This window comes from Engystomops pustulosus, unplaced genomic scaffold (genome assembly GCF_040894005.1).
Source record: "Engystomops pustulosus unplaced genomic scaffold, aEngPut4.maternal MAT_SCAFFOLD_121, whole genome shotgun sequence".
NCBI lineage: Eukaryota > Metazoa > Chordata > Amphibia > Anura > Leptodactylidae > Engystomops > Engystomops pustulosus.
The window spans coordinates 47,245-70,695 of NW_027285002.1; the positions used below are offsets into that span (position 1 = coordinate 47,245).

Genomic DNA, 23,451 nt, shown 5'->3' on the forward strand with positions numbered 1-23,451 from the left:
ACATTCAGCTTAGAATGGCCGTTGACAGCAGCTGTTCAATTTGAACCTTCTTTTACTATCTCATAGAGAAACTAACACAATTTTCAGGTTCAAAAAGGTCAACGGAACTTGGGATTCCCAGCCAGTCTCCCATGCTGGTACTTGCCAAGCCTTAAGCTGCATTGCTGCTGCGATCTGACGAGAGCAGGCACATTCAGCTTAGAAAGGCCGTTGACAGCAGCTGTTCAATTTGAACCTTCTTTTACCATCTTTGACAGAGAAACTAACACAATTTTCAGGTTCAAAAAGGTCAATGGAACTTGGGATTCCCAGCCAGTCTCCCATGCTGGTACTTGCCAAGCCTTAAGCTGCATTGATGCTGTGATTTGACGAGAGCAGGCACATTCAGCTTAGAATGGCCGTTGACAGCAGATGTTCAATTTGAACCTTCTTTTACCATCTTTGACAGAGAAACTAACACAATTTTCAGGTTCAAAAAGGTCAACAGAACTTGGGATTCCCAGCCAGTCTCCCATGCTGGTACTTGCCAAGCCTTAAGCTGCATTGCTGCTGCGATCTGACGAGAGCAGGCACATTCAGCTTAGAATGGCCGTTGACAGCAGCTGTTCAATTTGAACCTTCTTTTACCATCTTTGACAGAGAAACTAACACAATTTCCAGGTTCAAAAAGGTCAATGGAACTTGGGATTCCCAGCCAGTCTCCCATGCTGGTACTTGCCAAGCCTTAAGCTGCATTGCTGCTGCGATCTGACGAGAGCAGGCACATTCAGCTTAGAATGGCCGTTGACAGCAGCTGTTCAATTTGAACCTTCTTTTACCATCTCATAGAGAAACTAACACAATTTTCAGGTTCAAAAAGGTCAACGGAACTTGGGATTCCCAGCCAGTCTCCCATGCTGGTACTTGCCAAGCCTTAAGCTGCATTGCTGCTGTGATCTGACGAGAGCAGGCACATTCAGCTTAGAATGGCCGTTGACAGCAGCTGTTCAATTTGAACCTTCTTTTACTATCTCATAGATAAACTAACACAATTTTCAGGTTCAAAAAGGTCAACGGAACTTGGGATTCCCAGCCAGTCTCCCATGCTGGTACTTGCCAAGCCTTAAGCTGCATTGCTGCTGCGATCTGACGAGAGCAGGCACATTCAGCTTAGAATGGCCGTTGACAGCAGCTGTTCAATTTGAACCTTCTTTTACTATCTCATAGAGAAACTAACACAATTTTCAGGTTCAAAAAGGTCATTGGAACTTGGGATTCCCAGCCAGTCTCCCATGCTGGTACTTGCCAAGCCTTAAGCTGCATTGATGCTGCGATCTGACGAGAGCAGGCACATTCAGCTTAGAATGGCCGTTGACAGCAGCTGTTCAATTTGAACCTTCTTTTACTATCTCATAGAGAAACTAACACAATTTTCAGGTTCAAAAAGGTCAACGGAACTTGGGATTCCCAGCCAGTCTCCCATGCTGGTACTTGCCAAGCCTTAAGCTGCATTGATGCTGCGATCTGACGAGAGCAGGCACATTCAGCTTAGAATGGCCGTTGACCGCAGCTGTTCAATTTGAACCTTCTTTTACTATCTCATAGAGAAACTAACACAATTTTCAGGTTCAAAAAGGTCAACGGAACTTGGGATTCCCAGCCAGTCTCCCATGCTGGTACTTGCCAAGCCTTAAGCTGCATTGATGCTGCGATCTGACGAGAGCAGGCACATTCAGCTTAGAATGGCCGTTGACAGCAGCTGTCCAATTTGAACCTTCTTTTACCATCTTTGACAGGGAAACTAACACAATTTTCAGGTTCAAAAAGGTCAACGGAATTTGGGATTCCCAGCTAGTCTCCCATGGTGGTACTTGCCAAGCCTTAAGCTGCATTGCTGCTGCGATCTGACGAGAGCAGACACATTCAGCTTAGAATGGCCGTTGACAGCAGCTGTTCAATTTGAACCTTCTTTTACTATCTCATAGAGAAACTAACACAATTTTCAGGTTCAAAAAGGTCAACGGAACTTGGGATTCCCAGCCAGTCTCCCATGCTGGTACTTGCCAAGCCTTAAGCTGCATTGCTGCTGCGATCTGACGAGAGCAGGCACATTCAGCTTAGAATGGCCGTTGACCGCAGCTGTTCAATTTGAACCTTCTTTTACTATCTCATAGAGAAACTAACACAATTTTCAGGTTCAAAAAGGTCAACGGAACTTGGGATTCCCAGCCAGTCTCCCATGCTGGTACTTGCCAAGCCTTAAGCTGCATTGCTGCTGCGATCAGACGAGTGCAGGCACATTCAGCTTAGAATGGCCGTTGACAGCAGCTGTTCAATTTGAACCTTCTTTTACTATCTCATAGAGAAACTAACACAATTTTCAGGTTCAAAAAGGTCAACGGAACTTGGGATTCCCAGCCAGTCTCCCATGCTGGTACTTGCCAAGCCTTAAGCTGCATTGCTGCTGCGATCTGACGAGAGCAGGCACATTCAGCTTAGAATGGCCGTTGACCGCAGCTGTTCAATTTGAACCTTCTTTTACTATCTCATAGAGAAACTAACACAATTTTCAGTTTCAAAAAGGTCAACGGAACTTGGGATTCCCAGCCAGTCTCCCATGCTGGTACTTGCCAAGCCTTAAGCTGCATTGCTGCTGCGATCTGACGAGAGCAGGCACATTCAGCTTAGAATGGCCGTTGACAGCAGCTGTTCAATTTGAACCTTCTTTTACTATCTCATAGAGAAAGTAACACAATTTTCAGGTTCAAAAAGGTCAACGGAACTTGGGATTCCCAGCCAGTCTCCCATGCTGGTACTTGCCAAGCCTTAAGCTGCATTGCTGCTGCGATCTGACGAGAGCAGGCACATTCAGCTTAGAATGGCCGCTGACAGCAGCTGTTCAATTTGAACCTTCTTTTACTATCTCATAGAGAAACTAACACAATTTTCAGGTTCAAAAAGGTCAACGGAACTTGGGATTCCCAGCCAGTCTCCCATGCTGGTACTTGCCAAGCCTTAAGCTGCATTGCTGCTGCGATCTGACGAGAGCAGGCACATTCAGCTTAGAATGGCCGTTGACAGCAGCTGTTCAATTTGAACCTTCTTTTACCATCTTTGACAGAGAAACTAACACAATTTTCAGGTTCAAAAAGGTCAACGGAACTTGGGATTCCCAGCCAGTCTCCCATGCTGGTACTTGCCAAGCCTTAAGCTGCATTGATGCTGTGATTTGACGAGAGCAGGCACATTCAGCTTAGAATGGCCGATGACAGCAGATGTTCAATTTGAACCTTCTTTTACCATCTTTGACAGAGAAACTAACACAATTTTCAGGTTCAAAAAGGTCAACAGAACTTGGGATTCCCAGCCAGTCTCCCATGCTGGTACTTGCCAAGCCTTAAGCTGCATTGCTGCTGCGATCTGACGAGAGCAGGCACATTCAGCTTAGAATGGCCGTTGACAGCAGCTGTTCAATTTGAACCTTCTTTTACCATCTTTGACAGAGAAACTAACACAATTTCCAGGTTCAAAAAGGTCAACGGAACTTGGGATTCCCAGCCAGTCTCCCATGCTGGTACTTGCCAAGCCTTAAGCTGCATTGCTGCTGCGATCTGACGAGAGCAGGCACATTCAGCTTAGAATGGCCGTTGACAGCAGCTGTTCAATTTGAACCTTCTTTTACTATCTCATAGAGAAACTAACACAATTTTCAGGTTCAAAAAGGTCAACGGAACTTGGGATTCCCAGCCAGTCTCCCATGCTGGTACTTGCCAAGCCTTAAGCTGCATTGCTGCTGCGATCTGACGAGAGCAGGCACATTCAGCTTAGAATGGCCGTTGACAGCAGCTGTTCAATTTGAACCTTCTTTTACTATCTCATAGATAAACTAACACAATTTTCAGGTTCAAAAAGGTCAACGGAACTTGGGATTCCCAGCCAGTCTCCCATGCTGGTACTTGCCAAGCCTTAAGCTGCATTGCTGCTGCGATCTGACGAGAGCAGGCACATTCAGCTTAGAATGGCCGTTGACAGCAGATGTTCAATTTGAACCTTCTTTTACTATCTCATAGAGAAACTAACACAATTTTCAGGTTCAAAAAGGTCAACGGAACTTGGGATTCCCAGCCAGTCTCCCATGCTGGTACTTGCCTAGCCTTAAGCTGCATTGATGCTGCGATCTGACGAGAGCAGGCACATTCAGCTTAGAATGGCCGTTGACAGCAGCTGTTCAATTTGAACCTTCTTTTACTATCTCATAGAGAAACTAACACAATTTTCAGGTTCAAAAAGGTCAACGGAACTTGGGATTCCCAGCCAGTCTCCCATGCTGGTACTTGCCAAGCCTTAAGCTGCATTGATGCTGCGATCTGACGAGAGCAGGCACATTCAGCTTAGAATGGCCGTTGACCGCAGCTGTTCAATTTGAACCTTCTTTTGATATCTCATAGAGAAACTAACACGATTTTCAGGTTCAAAAAGGTCAACGGAACTTGGGATTCCCAGCCAGTCTCCCATGCTGGTACTTGCCAAGCCTTAAGCTGCATTGCTGCTGCGATCTGACGAGAGCAGGCACATTCAGCTTAGAATGGCCGTTGACAGCAGCTGTCCAATTTGAACCTTCTTTTACCATCTTTGACAGGGAAACTAACACAATTTTCAGGTTCAAAAAGGTCAACGAAACTTGGGATTCCCAGCTAGTCTCCCATGGTGGTACTTGCCAAGCCTTAAGCTGCATTGCTGCTGCGATCTGACGAGAGCAGGCACATTCAGCTTAGAATGGCCGTTGACAGCAGCTGTTCAATTTGAACCTTCTTTTACTATCTCATAGAGAAACTAATACAATTTTCAGGTTCAAAAAGGTCAACGGAACTTGGGATTCCCAGCCAGTCTACCATGCTGGTACTTGCCAAGCCTTAAGCTGCATTGCTGCTGCGATCTGACGAGAGCAGGCACATTCAGCTTAGAATGGCCGTTGACCGCAGCTGTTCAATTTGAACCTTCTTTTACTATCTCATAGAGAAACTAACACAATTTTCAGGTTCAAACAGGTCAACGGAACTTGGGATTCCCAGCCAGTCTCCCATGCTGGTACTTGCCAAGCCTTAAGCTGCATTGCTGCTGCGATCTGACGAGAGCAGGCACATTCAGCTTAGAATGGCCGTTGACAGCAGCTGTTCAATTTGAACCTTCTTTTACTATCTCATAGAGAAACTAACACAATTTTCAGGTTCAAAAAGGTCAACGGAACTTGGGATTCCCAGCCAGTCTCCCATGCTGGTACTTGCCAAGCCTTAAGCTGCATTGCTGCTGCGATCTGACGAGAGCAGGCACATTCAGCTTAGAATGGCCGTTGACCGCAGCTGTTCAATTTGAACCTTCTTTTACTATCTCATAGAGAAAGTAACACAATTTTCAGGTTCAAAAAGGACAACGGAACTTGGGATTCCCAGCCAGTCTCCCATGCTGGTACTTGCCAAGCCTTAAGCTGCATTGCTGCTGCGATCTGACGAGAGCAGGCACATTCAGCTTAGAATGGCCGCTGACAGCAGCTGTTCAATTTGAACCTTCTTTTACTATCTCATAGAGAAACTAACACAATTTTCAGGTTCAAAAAGGTCAACGGAACTTGGGATTCCCAGCCAGTCTCCCATGCTGGTACTTGCCAAGCCTTAAGCTGCATTGATGCTGCGATCTGACGAGAGCAGGCACATTCAGCTTAGAATGGCCGTTGACAGCAGATGTTCAATTTGAACCTTCTTTTACCATCTTTGACAGAGAAACTAACACAATTTTCAGGTTCAAAAAGGTCAACGGAACTTGGGATTCCCAGCCAGTCTCCCATGCTGGTACTTGCCAAGCCTTAAGCTGCATTGATGCTGCGATCTGACGAGAGCAGGCACATTCAGCTTAGAATGGCCGTTGACAGCAGCTGTTCAATTTGAACCTTCTTTTACCATCTTTGACAGAGAAACTAATACAATTTTCAGGTTCAAAAAGGTCAACGGAACTTGGGATTCCCAGCCAGTCTCCCATGCTGGTACTTGCCAAGCCTTAAGCTGCATTGCTGCTGCGATCTGACGAGAGCAGGCACATTCAGCTTAGAATGGCCGTTGACCGCAGCTGTTTAATATGAACCTTCTTTTACTATCTCATAGAGAAAGTAACACAATTTTCAGGTTCAAAAAGGTCAACGGAACTTGGGATTCCCAGCCAGTCTCCCATGCTGGTACTTGCCAAGCCTTAAGCTGCATTGCTGCTGCGATCTGACGAGAGCAGGCACATTTAGCTTAGAATGGCCGCTGACAGCAGCTGTTCAATTTGAACCTTCTTTTACTATCTCATAGAGAAACTAACACAATTTTCAGGTTCAAAAAGGTCAACGGAACTTGGGATTCCCAGCCAGTCTCCCATGCTGGTACTTGCCAAGCCTTAAGCTGCATTGCTGCTGCGATCTGACGAGAGCAGGCACATTCAGCTTAGAATGGCCGTTGACAGCAGCTGTTCAATTTGAACCTTCTTTTACTATCTCATAGATAAACTAACACAATTTTCAGGTTCAAAAAGTTCAACGGAACTTGGGATTCCCAGCCAGTCTCCCATGCTGGTACTTGCCAAGCCTTAAGCTGCATTGCTGCTGCGATCTGACGAGAGCAGGCACATTCAGCTTAGAATGGCCGTTGACCGCAGCTGTTCAATTTGAACCTTCTTTTACTATCTCATAGAGAAAGTAACACAATTTTCAGGTTCAAAAAGGTCAACGGAACTTGGGATTCCCAGCCAGTCTCCCATGCTGGTACTTGCCAAGCCTTAAGCTGCATTGCTGCTGCGATCTGACGAGAGCAGGCACATTCAGCTTAGAATGGCCGCTGACAGCAGCTGTTCAATTTGAACCTTCTTTTACTATCTCATAGAGAAACTAACACAATTTTCAGGTTCAAAAAGGTCAACGGAACTTGGGATTCCCAGCCAGTCTCCCATGCTGGTACTTGCCAAGCCTTAAGCTGCATTGATGCTGCGATCTGACGAGAGCAGGCACATTCAGCTTAGAATGGCCGTTGACAGCAGATGTTCAATTTGAACCTTCTTTTACCATCTTTGACAGAGAAACTAACACAATTTTCAGGTTCAAAAAGGTCAACGGAACTTGGGATTCCCAGCCAGTCTCCCATGCTGGTACTTGCCAAGCCTTAAGCTGCATTGATGCTGCGATCTGACGAGAGCAGGCACATTCAGCTTAGAATGGCCGTTGACAGCAGCTGTTCAATTTGAACCTTCTTTTACCATCTTTGACAGAGAAACTAATACAATTTTCAGGTTCAAAAAGGTCAACGGAACTTGGGATTCCCAGCCAGTCTCCCATGCTGGTACTTGCCAAGCCTTAAGCTGCATTGCTGCTGCGATCTGACGAGAGCAGGCACATTCAGCTTAGAATGGCCGTTGACCGCAGCTGTTTAATATGAACCTTCTTTTACTATCTCATAGAGAAAGTAACACAATTTTCAGGTTCAAAAAGGTCAACGGAACTTGGGATTCCCAGCCAGTCTCCCATGCTGGTACTTGCCAAGCCTTAAGCTGCATTGCTGCTGCGATCTGACGAGAGCAGGCACATTCAGCTTAGAATGGCCGCTGACAGCAGCTGTTCAATTTGAACCTTCTTTTACTATCTCATAGAGAAACTAACACAATTTTCAGGTTCAAAAAGGTCAACGGAACTTGGGATTCCCAGCCAGTCTCCCATGCTGGTACTTGCCAAGCCTTAAGCTGCATTGCTGCTGCGATCTGACGAGAGCAGGCACATTCAGCTTAGAATGGCCGTTGACAGCAGCTGTTCAATTTGAACCTTCTTTTACTATCTCATAGATAAACTAACACAATTTTCAGGTTCAAAAAGGTCAACGGAACTTGGGATTCCCAGCCAGTCTCCCATGCTGGTACTTGCCAAGCCTTAAGCTGCATTGCTGCTGCGATCTGACGAGAGCAGGCACATTCAGCTTAGAATGGCCGTTGACAGCAGCTGTTCAATTTAAACCTTCTTTTACTATCTCATAGAGAAACTAACACAATTTTCAGGTTCAAAAAGGTCAACGGAACTTGGGATTCCCAGCCAGTCTCCCATGCTGGTACTTGCCAAGCCTTAAGCTGCATTGATGCTGCAATCTGACGAGAGCAGGCACATTCAGCTTAGAATGGCCGTTGACAGCAGATGTTCAATTTGAACCTTCTTTTACCATCTTTGACAGAGAAACTAACACAATTTTCAGGTTCAAAAAGGTCAACGGAAATTGGGATTCCCAGCCAGTCTCCCATGCTGGTACTTGCCAAGCCTTAAGCTGCATTGCTGCTGCGATCTGACGAGAGCAGGCACATTCAGCTTAGAATGGCCGTTGACAGCAGCTGTTCAATTTGAACCTTCTTTTACTATCTCATAGAGAAACTAACACAATTTTCAGGTTCAAAAAGGTCAATGGAACTTGGGATTCCCAGCCAGTCTCCCATGCTGGTACTTGCCAAGCCTTAAGCTGCATTGCTGCTGCGATCTGACGAGAGCAGGCACATTCAGCTTAGAATGGCCGTTGACCGCAGCTGTTCAATTTGAACCTTCTTTTACTATCTCATAGAGAAAGTAACACACTTTTCAGGTTCAAAAAGGTCAACGGAACTTGGGATTCCCAGCCAGTCTCCCATGCTGGTACTTGCCAAGCCTTAAGCTGCATTGCTGCTGCGATCTGACGAGAGCAGGCACATTCAGCTTAGAATGGCCGCTGACAGCAGCTGTTCAATTTGACCCTTCTTTTACTATCTCATAGAGAAACTAACACAATTTTCAGGTTCAAAAAGGTCAACGGAACTTGGGATTCCCAGCCAGTCTCCCATGCTGGTACTTGCCAAGCCTTAAGCTGCATTGCTGCTGCGATCTGACGAGAGCAGGCACATTCAGCTTAGAATGGCCGTTGACAGCAGCTGTTCAATTTGAACCTTCTTTTACCATCTTTGACAGAGAAACTAACACAATTTCCAGGTTCAAAAAGGTCAATGGAACTTGGGATTCCCAGCCAGTCTCCCATGCTGGTACTTGCCAAGCCTTAAGCTGCATTGCTGCTGCGATCTGACGAGAGCAGGCACATTCAGCTTAGAATGGCCGTTGACAGCAGCTGTTCAATTTGAACCTTCTTTTACCATCTCATAGAGAAACTAACACAATTTTCAGGTTCAAAAAGGTCAACGGAACTTGGGATTCCCAGCCAGTCTCCCATGCTGGTACTTGCCAAGCCTTAAGCTGCATTGCTGCTGCGATCTGACGAGAGCAGGCACATTCAGCTTAGAATGGCCGTTGACAGCAGCTGTTCAATTTGAACCTTCTTTTACCATCTTTGACAGAGAAACTAACACAATTTCCAGGTTCAAAAAGGTCAATGGAACTTGGGATTCCCAGCCAGTCTCCCATGCTGGTACTTGCCAAGCCTTAAGCTGCATTGCTGCTGCGATCTGACGAGAGCAGGCACATTCAGCTTAGAATGGCCGTTGACAGCAGCTGTTCAATTTGAACCTTCTTTTACCATCTCATAGAGAAACTAACACAATTTTCAGGTTCAAAAAGGTCAACGGAACTTGGGATTCCCAGCCAGTCTCCCATGCTGGTACTTGCCAAGCCTTAAGCTGCATTGCTGCTGCGATCTGACGAGAGCAGGCACATTCAGCTTAGAATGGCCGTTGACAGCAGCTGTTCAATTTGAACCTTCTTTTACTATCTCATAGATAAACTAACACAATTTTCAGGTTCAAAAAGGTCAACGGAACTTGGGATTCCCAGCCAGTCTCCCATGCTGGTACTTGCCAAGCCTTAAGCTGCATTGCTGCTGCGATCTGACGAGAGCAGGCACATTCAGCTTAGAATGGCCGTTGACAGCAGCTGTTCAATTTGAACCTTCTTTTACTATCTCATAGAGAAACTAACACAATTTTCAGGTTCAAAAAGGTCATTGGAACTTGGGATTCCCAGCCAGTCTCCCATGCTGGTACTTGCCAAGCCTTAAGCTGCATTGATGCTGCGATCTGACGAGAGCAGGCACATTCAGCTTAGAATGGCCGTTGACAGCAGCTGTTCAATTTGAACCTTCTTTTACTATCTCATAGAGAAACTAACACAATTTTCAGGTTCAAAAAGGTCAACGGAACTTGGGATTCCCAGCCAGTCTCCCATGCTGGTACTTGCCAAGCCTTAAGCTGCATTGATGCTGCGATCTGACGAGAGCAGGCACATTCAGCTTAGAATGGCCGTTGACCGCAGCTGTTCAATTTGAACCTTCTTTTACTATCTCATAGAGAAACTAACACAATTTTCAGGTTCAAAAAGGTCAACGGAACTTGGGATTCCCAGCCAGTCTCCCATGCTGGTACTTGCCAAGCCTTAAGCTGCATTGATGCTGCGATCTGACGAGAGCAGGCACATTCAGCTTAGAATGGCCGTTGACAGCAGCTGTCCAATTTGAACCTTCTTTTACCATCTTTGACAGGGAAACTAACACAATTTTCAGGTTCAAAAAGGTCAACGGAATTTGGGATTCCCAGCTAGTCTCCCATGGTGGTACTTGCCAAGCCTTAAGCTGCATTGCTGCTGCGATCTGACGAGAGCAGACACATTCAGCTTAGAATGGCCGTTGACAGCAGCTGTTCAATTTGAACCTTCTTTTACTATCTCATAGAGAAACTAACACAATTTTCAGGTTCAAAAAGGTCAACGGAACTTGGGATTCCCAGCCAGTCTCCCATGCTGGTACTTGCCAAGCCTTAAGCTGCATTGCTGCTGCGATCTGACGAGAGCAGGCACATTCAGCTTAGAATGGCCGTTGACCGCAGCTGTTCAATTTGAACCTTCTTTTACTATCTCATAGAGAAACTAACACAATTTTCAGGTTCAAAAAGGTCAACGGAACTTGGGATTCCCAGCCAGTCTCCCATGCTGGTACTTGCCAAGCCTTAAGCTGCATTGCTGCTGCGATCAGACGAGTGCAGGCACATTCAGCTTAGAATGGCCGTTGACAGCAGCTGTTCAATTTGAACCTTCTTTTACTATCTCATAGAGAAACTAACACAATTTTCAGGTTCAAAAAGGTCAACGGAACTTGGGATTCCCAGCCAGTCTCCCATGCTGGTACTTGCCAAGCCTTAAGCTGCATTGCTGCTGCGATCTGACGAGAGCAGGCACATTCAGCTTAGAATGGCCGTTGACCGCAGCTGTTCAATTTGAACCTTCTTTTACTATCTCATAGAGAAACTAACACAATTTTCAGTTTCAAAAAGGTCAACGGAACTTGGGATTCCCAGCCAGTCTCCCATGCTGGTACTTGCCAAGCCTTAAGCTGCATTGCTGCTGCGATCTGACGAGAGCAGGCACATTCAGCTTAGAATGGCCGTTGACAGCAGCTGTTCAATTTGAACCTTCTTTTACTATCTCATAGAGAAAGTAACACAATTTTCAGGTTCAAAAAGGTCAACGGAACTTGGGATTCCCAGCCAGTCTCCCATGCTGGTACTTGCCAAGCCTTAAGCTGCATTGCTGCTGCGATCTGACGAGAGCAGGCACATTCAGCTTAGAATGGCCGCTGACAGCAGCTGTTCAATTTGAACCTTCTTTTACTATCTCATAGAGAAACTAACACAATTTTCAGGTTCAAAAAGGTCAACGGAACTTGGGATTCCCAGCCAGTCTCCCATGCTGGTACTTGCCAAGCCTTAAGCTGCATTGCTGCTGCGATCTGACGAGAGCAGGCACATTCAGCTTAGAATGGCCGTTGACAGCAGCTGTTCAATTTGAACCTTCTTTTACCATCTTTGACAGAGAAACTAACACAATTTTCAGGTTCAAAAAGGTCAACGGAACTTGGGATTCCCAGCCAGTCTCCCATGCTGGTACTTGCCAAGCCTTAAGCTGCATTGATGCTGTGATTTGACGAGAGCAGGCACATTCAGCTTAGAATGGCCGATGACAGCAGATGTTCAATTTGAACCTTCTTTTACCATCTTTGACAGAGAAACTAACACAATTTTCAGGTTCAAAAAGGTCAACAGAACTTGGGATTCCCAGCCAGTCTCCCATGCTGGTACTTGCCAAGCCTTAAGCTGCATTGCTGCTGCGATCTGACGAGAGCAGGCACATTCAGCTTAGAATGGCCGTTGACAGCAGCTGTTCAATTTGAACCTTCTTTTACCATCTTTGACAGAGAAACTAACACAATTTCCAGGTTCAAAAAGGTCAACGGAACTTGGGATTCCCAGCCAGTCTCCCATGCTGGTACTTGCCAAGCCTTAAGCTGCATTGCTGCTGCGATCTGACGAGAGCAGGCACATTCAGCTTAGAATGGCCGTTGACAGCAGCTGTTCAATTTGAACCTTCTTTTACTATCTCATAGAGAAACTAACACAATTTTCAGGTTCAAAAAGGTCAACGGAACTTGGGATTCCCAGCCAGTCTCCCATGCTGGTACTTGCCAAGCCTTAAGCTGCATTGCTGCTGCGATCTGACGAGAGCAGGCACATTCAGCTTAGAATGGCCGTTGACAGCAGCTGTTCAATTTGAACCTTCTTTTACTATCTCATAGATAAACTAACACAATTTTCAGGTTCAAAAAGGTCAACGGAACTTGGGATTCCCAGCCAGTCTCCCATGCTGGTACTTGCCAAGCCTTAAGCTGCATTGCTGCTGCGATCTGACGAGAGCAGGCACATTCAGCTTAGAATGGCCGTTGACAGCAGATGTTCAATTTGAACCTTCTTTTACTATCTCATAGAGAAACTAACACAATTTTCAGGTTCAAAAAGGTCAACGGAACTTGGGATTCCCAGCCAGTCTCCCATGCTGGTACTTGCCTAGCCTTAAGCTGCATTGATGCTGCGATCTGACGAGAGCAGGCACATTCAGCTTAGAATGGCCGTTGACAGCAGCTGTTCAATTTGAACCTTCTTTTACTATCTCATAGAGAAACTAACACAATTTTCAGGTTCAAAAAGGTCAACGGAACTTGGGATTCCCAGCCAGTCTCCCATGCTGGTACTTGCCAAGCCTTAAGCTGCATTGATGCTGCGATCTGACGAGAGCAGGCACATTCAGCTTAGAATGGCCGTTGACCGCAGCTGTTCAATTTGAACCTTCTTTTGATATCTCATAGAGAAACTAACACGATTTTCAGGTTCAAAAAGGTCAACGGAACTTGGGATTCCCAGCCAGTCTCCCATGCTGGTACTTGCCAAGCCTTAAGCTGCATTGCTGCTGCGATCTGACGAGAGCAGGCACATTCAGCTTAGAATGGCCGTTGACAGCAGCTGTCCAATTTGAACCTTCTTTTACCATCTTTGACAGGGAAACTAACACAATTTTCAGGTTCAAAAAGGTCAACGAAACTTGGGATTCCCAGCTAGTCTCCCATGGTGGTACTTGCCAAGCCTTAAGCTGCATTGCTGCTGCGATCTGACGAGAGCAGGCACATTCAGCTTAGAATGGCCGTTGACAGCAGCTGTTCAATTTGAACCTTCTTTTACTATCTCATAGAGAAACTAATACAATTTTCAGGTTCAAAAAGGTCAACGGAACTTGGGATTCCCAGCCAGTCTACCATGCTGGTACTTGCCAAGCCTTAAGCTGCATTGCTGCTGCGATCTGACGAGAGCAGGCACATTCAGCTTAGAATGGCCGTTGACCGCAGCTGTTCAATTTGAACCTTCTTTTACTATCTCATAGAGAAACTAACACAATTTTCAGGTTCAAACAGGTCAACGGAACTTGGGATTCCCAGCCAGTCTCCCATGCTGGTACTTGCCAAGCCTTAAGCTGCATTGCTGCTGCGATCTGACGAGAGCAGGCACATTCAGCTTAGAATGGCCGTTGACAGCAGCTGTTCAATTTGAACCTTCTTTTACTATCTCATAGAGAAACTAACACAATTTTCAGGTTCAAAAAGGTCAACGGAACTTGGGATTCCCAGCCAGTCTCCCATGCTGGTACTTGCCAAGCCTTAAGCTGCATTGCTGCTGCGATCTGACGAGAGCAGGCACATTCAGCTTAGAATGGCCGTTGACCGCAGCTGTTCAATTTGAACCTTCTTTTACTATCTCATAGAGAAAGTAACACAATTTTCAGGTTCAAAAAGGACAACGGAACTTGGGATTCCCAGCCAGTCTCCCATGCTGGTACTTGCCAAGCCTTAAGCTGCATTGCTGCTGCGATCTGACGAGAGCAGGCACATTCAGCTTAGAATGGCCGCTGACAGCAGCTGTTCAATTTGAACCTTCTTTTACTATCTCATAGAGAAACTAACACAATTTTCAGGTTCAAAAAGTTCAACGGAACTTGGGATTCCCAGCCAGTCTCCCATGCTGGTACTTGCCAAGCCTTAAGCTGCATTGATGCTGCGATCTGACGAGAGCAGGCACATTCAGCTTAGAATGGCCGTTGACAGCAGATGTTCAATTTGAACCTTCTTTTACCATCTTTGACAGAGAAACTAACACAATTTTCAGGTTCAAAAAGGTCAACGGAACTTGGGATTCCCAGCCAGTCTCCCATGCTGGTACTTGCCAAGCCTTAAGCTGCATTGATGCTGCGATCTGACGAGAGCAGGCACATTCAGCTTAGAATGGCCGTTGACAGCAGCTGTTCAATTTGAACCTTCTTTTACCATCTTTGACAGAGAAACTAATACAATTTTCAGGTTCAAAAAGGTCAACGGAACTTGGGATTCCCAGCCAGTCTCCCATGCTGGTACTTGCCAAGCCTTAAGCTGCATTGCTGCTGCGATCTGACGAGAGCAGGCACATTCAGCTTAGAATGGCCGTTGACCGCAGCTGTTTAATATGAACCTTCTTTTACTATCTCATAGAGAAAGTAACACAATTTTCAGGTTCAAAAAGGTCAACGGAACTTGGGATTCCCAGCCAGTCTCCCATGCTGGTACTTGCCAAGCCTTAAGCTGCATTGCTGCTGCGATCTGACGAGAGCAGGCACATTTAGCTTAGAATGGCCGCTGACAGCAGCTGTTCAATTTGAACCTTCTTTTACTATCTCATAGAGAAACTAACACAATTTTCAGGTTCAAAAAGGTCAACGGAACTTGGGATTCCCAGCCAGTCTCCCATGCTGGTACTTGCCAAGCCTTAAGCTGCATTGCTGCTGCGATCTGACGAGAGCAGGCACATTCAGCTTAGAATGGCCGTTGACAGCAGCTGTTCAATTTGAACCTTCTTTTACTATCTCATAGATAAACTAACACAATTTTCAGGTTCAAAAAGTTCAACGGAACTTGGGATTCCCAGCCAGTCTCCCATGCTGGTACTTGCCAAGCCTTAAGCTGCATTGCTGCTGCGATCTGACGAGAGCAGGCACATTCAGCTTAGAATGGCCGTTGACCGCAGCTGTTCAATTTGAACCTTCTTTTACTATCTCATAGAGAAAGTAACACAATTTTCAGGTTCAAAAAGGTCAACGGAACTTGGGATTCCCAGCCAGTCTCCCATGCTGGTACTTGCCAAGCCTTAAGCTGCATTGCTGCTGCGATCTGACGAGAGCAGGCACATTCAGCTTAGAATGGCCGCTGACAGCAGCTGTTCAATTTGAACCTTCTTTTACTATCTCATAGAGAAACTAACACAATTTTCAGGTTCAAAAAGGTCAACGGAACTTGGGATTCCCAGCCAGTCTCCCATGCTGGTACTTGCCAAGCCTTAAGCTGCATTGATGCTGCGATCTGACGAGAGCAGGCACATTCAGCTTAGAATGGCCGTTGACAGCAGATGTTCAATTTGAACCTTCTTTTACCATCTTTGACAGAGAAACTAACACAATTTTCAGGTTCAAAAAGGTCAACGGAACTTGGGATTCCCAGCCAGTCTCCCATGCTGGTACTTGCCAAGCCTTAAGCTGCATTGATGCTGCGATCTGACGAGAGCAGGCACATTCAGCTTAGAATGGCCGTTGACAGCAGCTGTTCAATTTGAACCTTCTTTTACCATCTTTGACAGAGAAACTAATACAATTTTCAGGTTCAAAAAGGTCAACGGAACTTGGGATTCCCAGCCAGTCTCCCATGCTGGTACTTGCCAAGCCTTAAGCTGCATTGCTGCTGCGATCTGACGAGAGCAGGCACATTCAGCTTAGAATGGCCGTTGACCGCAGCTGTTTAATATGAACCTTCTTTTACTATCTCATAGAGAAAGTAACACAATTTTCAGGTTCAAAAAGGTCAACGGAACTTGGGATTCCCAGCCAGTCTCCCATGCTGGTACTTGCCAAGCCTTAAGCTGCATTGCTGCTGCGATCTGACGAGAGCAGGCACATTCAGCTTAGAATGGCCGCTGACAGCAGCTGTTCAATTTGAACCTTCTTTTACTATCTCATAGAGAAACTAACACAATTTTCAGGTTCAAAAAGGTCAACGGAACTTGGGATTCCCAGCCAGTCTCCCATGCTGGTACTTGCCAAGCCTTAAGCTGCATTGCTGCTGCGATCTGACGAGAGCAGGCACATTCAGCTTAGAATGGCCGTTGACAGCAGCTGTTCAATTTGAACCTTCTTTTACTATCTCATAGATAAACTAACACAATTTTCAGGTTCAAAAAGGTCAACGGAACTTGGGATTCCCAGCCAGTCTCCCATGCTGGTACTTGCCAAGCCTTAAGCTGCATTGCTGCTGCGATCTGACGAGAGCAGGCACATTCAGCTTAGAATGGCCGTTGACAGCAGCTGTTCAATTTAAACCTTCTTTTACTATCTCATAGAGAAACTAACACAATTTTCAGGTTCAAAAAGGTCAACGGAACTTGGGATTCCCAGCCAGTCTCCCATGCTGGTACTTGCCAAGCCTTAAGCTGCATTGATGCTGCAATCTGACGAGAGCAGGCACATTCAGCTTAGAATGGCCGTTGACAGCAGATGTTCAATTTGAACCTTCTTTTACCATCTTTGACAGAGAAACTAACACAATTTTCAGGTTCAAAAAGGTCAACGGAAATTGGGATTCCCAGCCAGTCTCCCATGCTGGTACTTGCCAAGCCTTAAGCTGCATTGCTGCTGCGATCTGACGAGAGCAGGCACATTCAGCTTAGAATGGCCGTTGACAGCAGCTGTTCAATTTGAACCTTCTTTTACTATCTCATAGAGAAACTAACACAATTTTCAGGTTCAAAAAGGTCAATGGAACTTGGGATTCCCAGCCAGTCTCCCATGCTGGTACTTGCCAAGCCTTAAGCTGCATTGCTGCTGCGATCTGACGAGAGCAGGCACATTCAGCTTAGAATGGCCGTTGACCGCAGCTGTTCAATTTGAACCTTCTTTTACTATCTCATAGAGAAAGTAACACACTTTTCAGGTTCAAAAAGGTCAACGGAACTTGGGATTCCCAGCCAGTCTCCCATGCTGGTACTTGCCAAGCCTTAAGCTGCATTGCTGCTGCGATCTGACGAGAGCAGGCACATTCAGCTTAGAATGGCCGCTGACAGCAGCTGTTCAATTTGACCCTTCTTTTACTATCTCATAGAGAAACTAACACAATTTTCAGGTTCAAAAAGGTCAACGGAACTTGGGATTCCCAGCCAGTCTCCCATGCTGGTACTTGCCAAGCCTTAAGCTGCATTACTGCTGCGATCTGACGAGAGCAGGCACATTCAGCTTAGAATGGCCGTTGACAGCAGCTGTTCAATTTGAACCTTCTTTTACCATCTTTGACAGAGAAACTAACACAATTTTCAGGTTCAAAAAGGTCAACGGAACTTGGGATTCCCAGCCAGTCTCCCATGCTGGTACTTGCCAAGCCTTAAGCTGCATTGCTGCTGCGATCAGACGAGAGCAGGCACATTCAGCTTAGAATGGCCGTTGACAGCAGCTGTTCAATTTGAACCTTCTTTTACTATCTCATAGAGAAACTAACACAATTTTCAGGTTCAAAAAGGTCAACGGAACTTGGGATTCCCAGCCAGTCTCCCATGCTGGTACTTGCCAAGCCTTAAGCTGCATTGCTGCTGCGATCTGACGAGAGCAGGCGCATTCAGCTTAGAATGGCCGTTGACAGCAGCTGTTCTATTTGAACCTTCTTTTACTATCTCATAGAGAAACTAACACAATTTTCAGGTTCAAAAAGGTCAACGGAACTTGGGATTCCCAGCCAGTCTCCCATGCTGGTACTTGCCAAGCCTTAAGCTGCATTGCTGCTGCGATCTGATGAGAGCAGGCACATTCAGCTTAGAATGGCCGTTGACAGCAGCTGTTCAATTTGAACCTTCTTTTACTATCTCATAGAGAAACTAACACAATTTTCAGGTTCAAAAAGGTCAACGGAACTTGGGATTCCCAGCCAGTCTCCCATGCTGGTACTTGCCAAGCCTTAAGCTGCATTGATGCTGCGATCTGACGAGAGCAGGCACATTCAGCTTAGAATGGCCGTTGACAGCAGATGTTCAATTTGAACCTTCTTTTACCATCTTTGACAGAGAAACTAACACAATTTTCAGGTTCAAAAAGGTCAACGGAACTTGGGATTCCCAGCCAGTCTCCCATGCTGGTACTTGCCAAGCCTTAAGCTGCATTGATGCTGCGATCTGACGAGAGCAGGCACATTCAGCTTAGAATGGCCGTTGACAGCAGCTGTTCAATTTGAACCTTCTTTTACCATCTTTGACAGAGAAACTAATACAATTTTCAGGTTCAAAAAGGTCAACGGAACTTGGGCTTCCCAGCCAGTCTCCCATGCTGGTACTTGCCAAGCCTTAAGCTGCATTGCTGCTGCGATCTGACGAGAGCAGGCACATTCAGCTTAGAATGGCCGTTGACCGCAGCTGTTCAATTTGAACCTTCTTTTACTATCTCATAGAGAAAGTAACACAATTTTCAGGTTCAAAAAGGTCAACGGAACTTGGGATTCCCAGCCAGTCTCCCATGCTGGTACTTGCCAAGCCTTAAGCTGCATTGCTGCTGCGATCTGACGAGAGCAGGCACATTCAGCTTAGAATGGCCGCTGACAGCAGCTGTTCAATTTGAACCTTCTTTTACTATCTCATAGAGAAACTAACACAATTTTCAGGTTCAAAAAGGTCAACGGAACTTGGGATTCCCAGCCAGTCTCCCATGCTGGTACTTGCCAAGCCTTAAGCTGCATTGCTGCTGCGATCTGACGAGAGCAGGCACATTCAGCTTAGAATGGCCGTTGACAGCAGCTGTTCAATTTGAACCTTCTTTTACTATCTCATAGAGAAACTAACACAATTTTCAGGTTCAAAAAGGTCAACGGAACTTGGGATTCCCAGCCAGTCTCCCATGCTGGTACTTGCCAAGCCTTAAGCTGCATTGCTGCTGCGATCTGACGAGAGCAGGCACATTCAGCTTAGAATTGCCGTTGACAGCAGCTGTTCAATTTGAACCTTCTTTTACTATCTCATAGAGAAACTAACACAATTTTCAGGTTCAAAAAGGTCAACGGAACTTGGGATTCCCAGCCAGTCTCCCATGCTGGTACTTGCCAAGCCTTAAGCTGCATTGCTGCTGCGATCTGACGAGAGCAGGCACATTCAGCTTAGAATGGCCGTTGACAGCAGCTGTCCAATTTGAACCTTCTTTTACCATCTTTGATAGGGAAACTAACACAATTTTCAGGTTCAAAAAGGTTAACGGAACTTGGGATTCCCAGCTAGTCTCCCATGCTGGTACTTGCCAAGCCTTAAGCTGCATTGCTGCTGCGATCTGACGAGAGCAGGCACATTCAGCTTAGAATGGCCGTTGACAGCAGCTGTTCAATTTGAACCTTCTTTTACTATCTCATAGAGAAACTAACACAATTTTCAGGTTCAAAAAGGTCAACGGAACTTGGGATTCCCAGCCAGTCTCCCATGCTGGTACTTGCCAAGCCTTAAGCTGCATTGCTGCTGCGATCTGACAAGAGCAGGCACATTCAGCTTAGAATGGCTGTTGACCGCAGCTGTTCAATTTGAACCTTCTTTTACTATCTCATAGAGAAACTAACACAATTTTCAGGTTCAAAAAGGTCAATGGAACTTGGGATTCCCAGCCAGTCTCCCATGCTGGTACTTGCCAAGCCTTAAGCTGCATTGCTGCTGCGATCTGACGAGAGCAGGCACATTCAGCTTAGAATGGCCGTTGACAGCAGCTGTTCAATTTGAACCTTCTTTTACTATCTCATAGAGAAACTAACACAATTTTCAGGTTCAAAAAGGTCAACGGAACTTGGGATTCCCAGCCAGTCTCCCATGCTGGTACTTGCCAAGCCTTAAGCTGCATTGCTGCTGCGATCTGACGAGAGCAGGCACATTCAGCTTAGAATGGCCGTTGACAGCAGCTGTTCAATTTGAACCTTCTTTTACTATCTCATAGAGAAACTAACACAATTTTCAGGTTCAAAAAGGTCAACGGAACTTGGGATTCCCAGCCAGTCTCCCATGCTGGTACTTGCCAAGCCTTAAGCTGCATTGATGCTGCGATCTGACGAGAGCAGGCACATTCAGCTTAGAATGGCCGTTGACAGCAGATGTTCAATTTGAACCTTCTTTTACCATCTTTGACAGAGAAACTAACACAATTTTCAGGTTCAAAAAGGTCAACGGAACTTGGGATTCCCAGCCAGTCTCCCATGCTGGTACTTGCCAAGCCTTAAGCTGCATTGCTGCTGCGATCTGACGAGAGCAGGCACATTCAGCTTAGAATGGCCGTTGACAGCAGCTGTTCAATTTGAACCTTCTTTTACTATCTCATAGAGAAACTAACACAATTTTCAGGTTCAAAAAGGTCAACGGAACTTGGGATTCCCAGCCAGTCTCCCATGCTGGTACTTGCCAAGCCTTAAGCTGCATTGCTGCTGCGATCTGACGAGAGCAGGCACATTCAGCTTAGAATGGCCGTTGACCGCAGCTGTTCAATTTGAACCTTCTTTTACTATCTCATAGAGAAACTAACACAATTTTCAGGTTCAAAAAGGTCAACGGAACTCTTGGGATTCCCAGCCAGTCTCCCATGCTGGTACTTGCCAAGCCTTAAGCTGCATTGCTGCTGCGATCTGACGAGAGCAGGCACATTCAGCTTAGAATGGCCGTTGACAGCAGCTGTTCAATTTGAACCTTCTTTTACTATCTCATAGAGAAACTAACACAATTTTCAGATTCAAAAAGGTCAATGGAACTTGGGATTCCCAGCCAGTCTCCCATGCTGGTACTTGCCAAGCCTTAAGCTGCATTGCTGCTGCGATCTGACGAGAGCAGGCACATTCAGCTTAGAATGGCCGTTGACAGCAGCTGTTCAATTTGAACCTTCTTTTACTATCTCATAGAGAAACTAACACAATTTTCAGGTTCAAAAAGTTCAACGGAACTTGGGATTCCCAGCCAGTCTCCCATGCTGGTACTTGCCAAGCCTTAAGCTGCATTGCTGCTGCGATCTGACGAGAGCAGGCACATTCAGCTTAGAATGGCCGTTGACAGCAGCTGTTCAATTTGAACCTTCTTTTACTATCTCATAGAGAAACTAACACAATTTTCAGGTTCAAAAAGGTCAACGGAACTCTTGGGATTCCCAGCCAGTCTCCCATGCTGGTACTTGCCAAGCCTTAAGCTGCATTGCTGCTGCGATCTGACGAGAGCAGGCACATTCAGCTTAGAATGGCCGTTGACAGCAGCTGTTCAATTTGAACCTTCTTTTACTATCTCATAGAGAAACTAACACAATTTTCAGGTTCAAAAAGGTCAACGGAACTTGGGATTCCCAGCCAGTCTCCCATGCTGGTACTTGCCAAGCCTTAAGCTGCATTGCTGCTGCGATCTGACGAGAGCAGGCACATTCAGCTTAGAATGGCCGTTGACAGCAGCTGTTCAATTTGAACCTTCTTTTACTATGTCATAGAGAAACTAACACAATTTTCAGGTTCAAAAGGTCAACGGAACTTGGGATTCCCAGCCAGTCTCCCATGCTGGTACTTGCCAAGCCTTAAGCTGCATTGCTGCTGCGATCTGACGAGAGCAGGCACATTCAGCTTAGAATGGCTGTTGACCGCAGCTGTTCAATTTGAACCTTCTTTTACTATCTCATAGAGAAACTAACACAATTTTCAGGTTCAAAAAGGTCAACGGAACTTGGGATTCCCAGCCAGTCTCCCATGCTGGTACTTGCCAAGCCTTAAGCTGCATTGCTGCTGCGATCTGACGAGAGCAGGCGCATTCAGCTTAGAATGGCCGTTGACAGCAGCTGTTCTATTTGAACCTTCTTTTACTATCTCATAGAGAAACTAACACAATTTTCAGGTTCAAAAAGGTCAACGGAACTTGGGATTCCCAGCCAGTCTCCCATGCTGGTACTTGCCAAGCCTTAAGCTGCATTGCTGCTGCGATCTGATGAGAGCAGGCACATTCAGCTTAGAATGGCCGTTGACAGCAGCTGTTCAATTTGAACCTTCTTTTACTATCTCATAGAGAAACTAACACAATTTTCAGGTTCAAAAAGGTCAACGGAACTTGGGATTCCCAGCCAGTCTCCCATGCTGGTACTTGCCAAGCCTTAAGCTGCATTGATGCTGCGATCTGACGAGAGCAGGCACATTCAGCTTAGAATGGCCGTTGACAGCAGATGTTCAATTTGAACCTTCTTTTACCATCTTTGACAGAGAAACTAACACAATTTTCAGGTTCAAAAAGGTCAACGGAACTTGGGATTCCCAGCCAGTCTCCCATGCTGGTACTTGCCAAGCCTTAAGCTGCATTGATGCTGCGATCTGACGAGAGCAGGCACATTCAGCTTAGAATGGCCGTTGACAGCAGCTGTTCAATTTGAACCTTCTTTTACCATCTTTGACAGAGAAACTAATACAATTTTCAGGTTCAAAAAGGTCAACGGAACTTGGGCTTCCCAGCCAGTCTCCCATGCTGGTACTTGCCAAGCCTTAAGCTGCATTGCTGCTGCGATCTGACGAGAGCAGGCACATTCAGCTTAGAATGGCCGTTGACCGCAGCTGTTCAATTTGAACCTTCTTTTACTATCTCATAGAGAAAGTAACACAATTTTCAGGTTCAAAAAGGTCAACGGAACTTGGGATTCCCAGCCAGTCTCCCATGCTGGTACTTGCCAAGCCTTAAGCTGCATTGCTGCTGCGATCTGACGAGAGCAGGCACATTCAGCTTAGAATGGCCGCTGACAGCAGCTGTTCAATTTGAACCTTCTTTTACTATCTCATAGAGAAACTAACACAATTTTCAGGTTCAAAAAGGTCAACGGAACTTGGGATTCCCAGCCAGTCTCCCATGCTGGTACTTGCCAAGCCTTAAGCTGCATTGCTGCTGCGATCTGACGAGAGCAGGCACATTCAGCTTAGAATGGCCGTTGACAGCAGCTGTTCAATTTGAACCTTCTTTTACTATCTCATAGAGAAACTAACACAATTTTCAGGTTCAAAAAGGTCAACGGAACTCTTGGGATTCCCAGCCAGTCTCCCATGC

At 45.9% G+C, this 23,451-nt stretch overlaps 8 pseudogenes; all 8 read right to left on the bottom strand.

Annotated features, from left to right (window-relative positions):
* Positions 1-17,915: 17,915 nt before the first annotated feature.
* On the bottom strand, positions 17,916-18,033 carry LOC140107879 (5S ribosomal RNA; annotated as a pseudogene).
* Positions 18,034-18,104: 71 nt separating this feature from the next.
* Positions 18,105-18,222, bottom strand: LOC140107893 (5S ribosomal RNA; annotated as a pseudogene).
* Positions 18,223-22,084: 3,862 nt separating this feature from the next.
* Positions 22,085-22,202, bottom strand: LOC140107880 (5S ribosomal RNA; annotated as a pseudogene).
* A 71-nt stretch (positions 22,203-22,273) lies between these two features.
* Positions 22,274-22,391, bottom strand: LOC140107894 (5S ribosomal RNA; annotated as a pseudogene).
* A 261-nt stretch (positions 22,392-22,652) lies between these two features.
* Positions 22,653-22,771, bottom strand: LOC140107450 (5S ribosomal RNA; annotated as a pseudogene).
* Positions 22,772-22,843: 72 nt separating this feature from the next.
* On the bottom strand, positions 22,844-22,962 carry LOC140108309 (5S ribosomal RNA; annotated as a pseudogene).
* A 70-nt stretch (positions 22,963-23,032) lies between these two features.
* LOC140107381 (5S ribosomal RNA) lies at positions 23,033-23,151 on the bottom strand (annotated as a pseudogene).
* Positions 23,152-23,221: 70 nt separating this feature from the next.
* On the bottom strand, positions 23,222-23,340 carry LOC140107919 (5S ribosomal RNA; annotated as a pseudogene).
* Between the last annotated feature and the right edge of the window lie 111 nt (positions 23,341-23,451).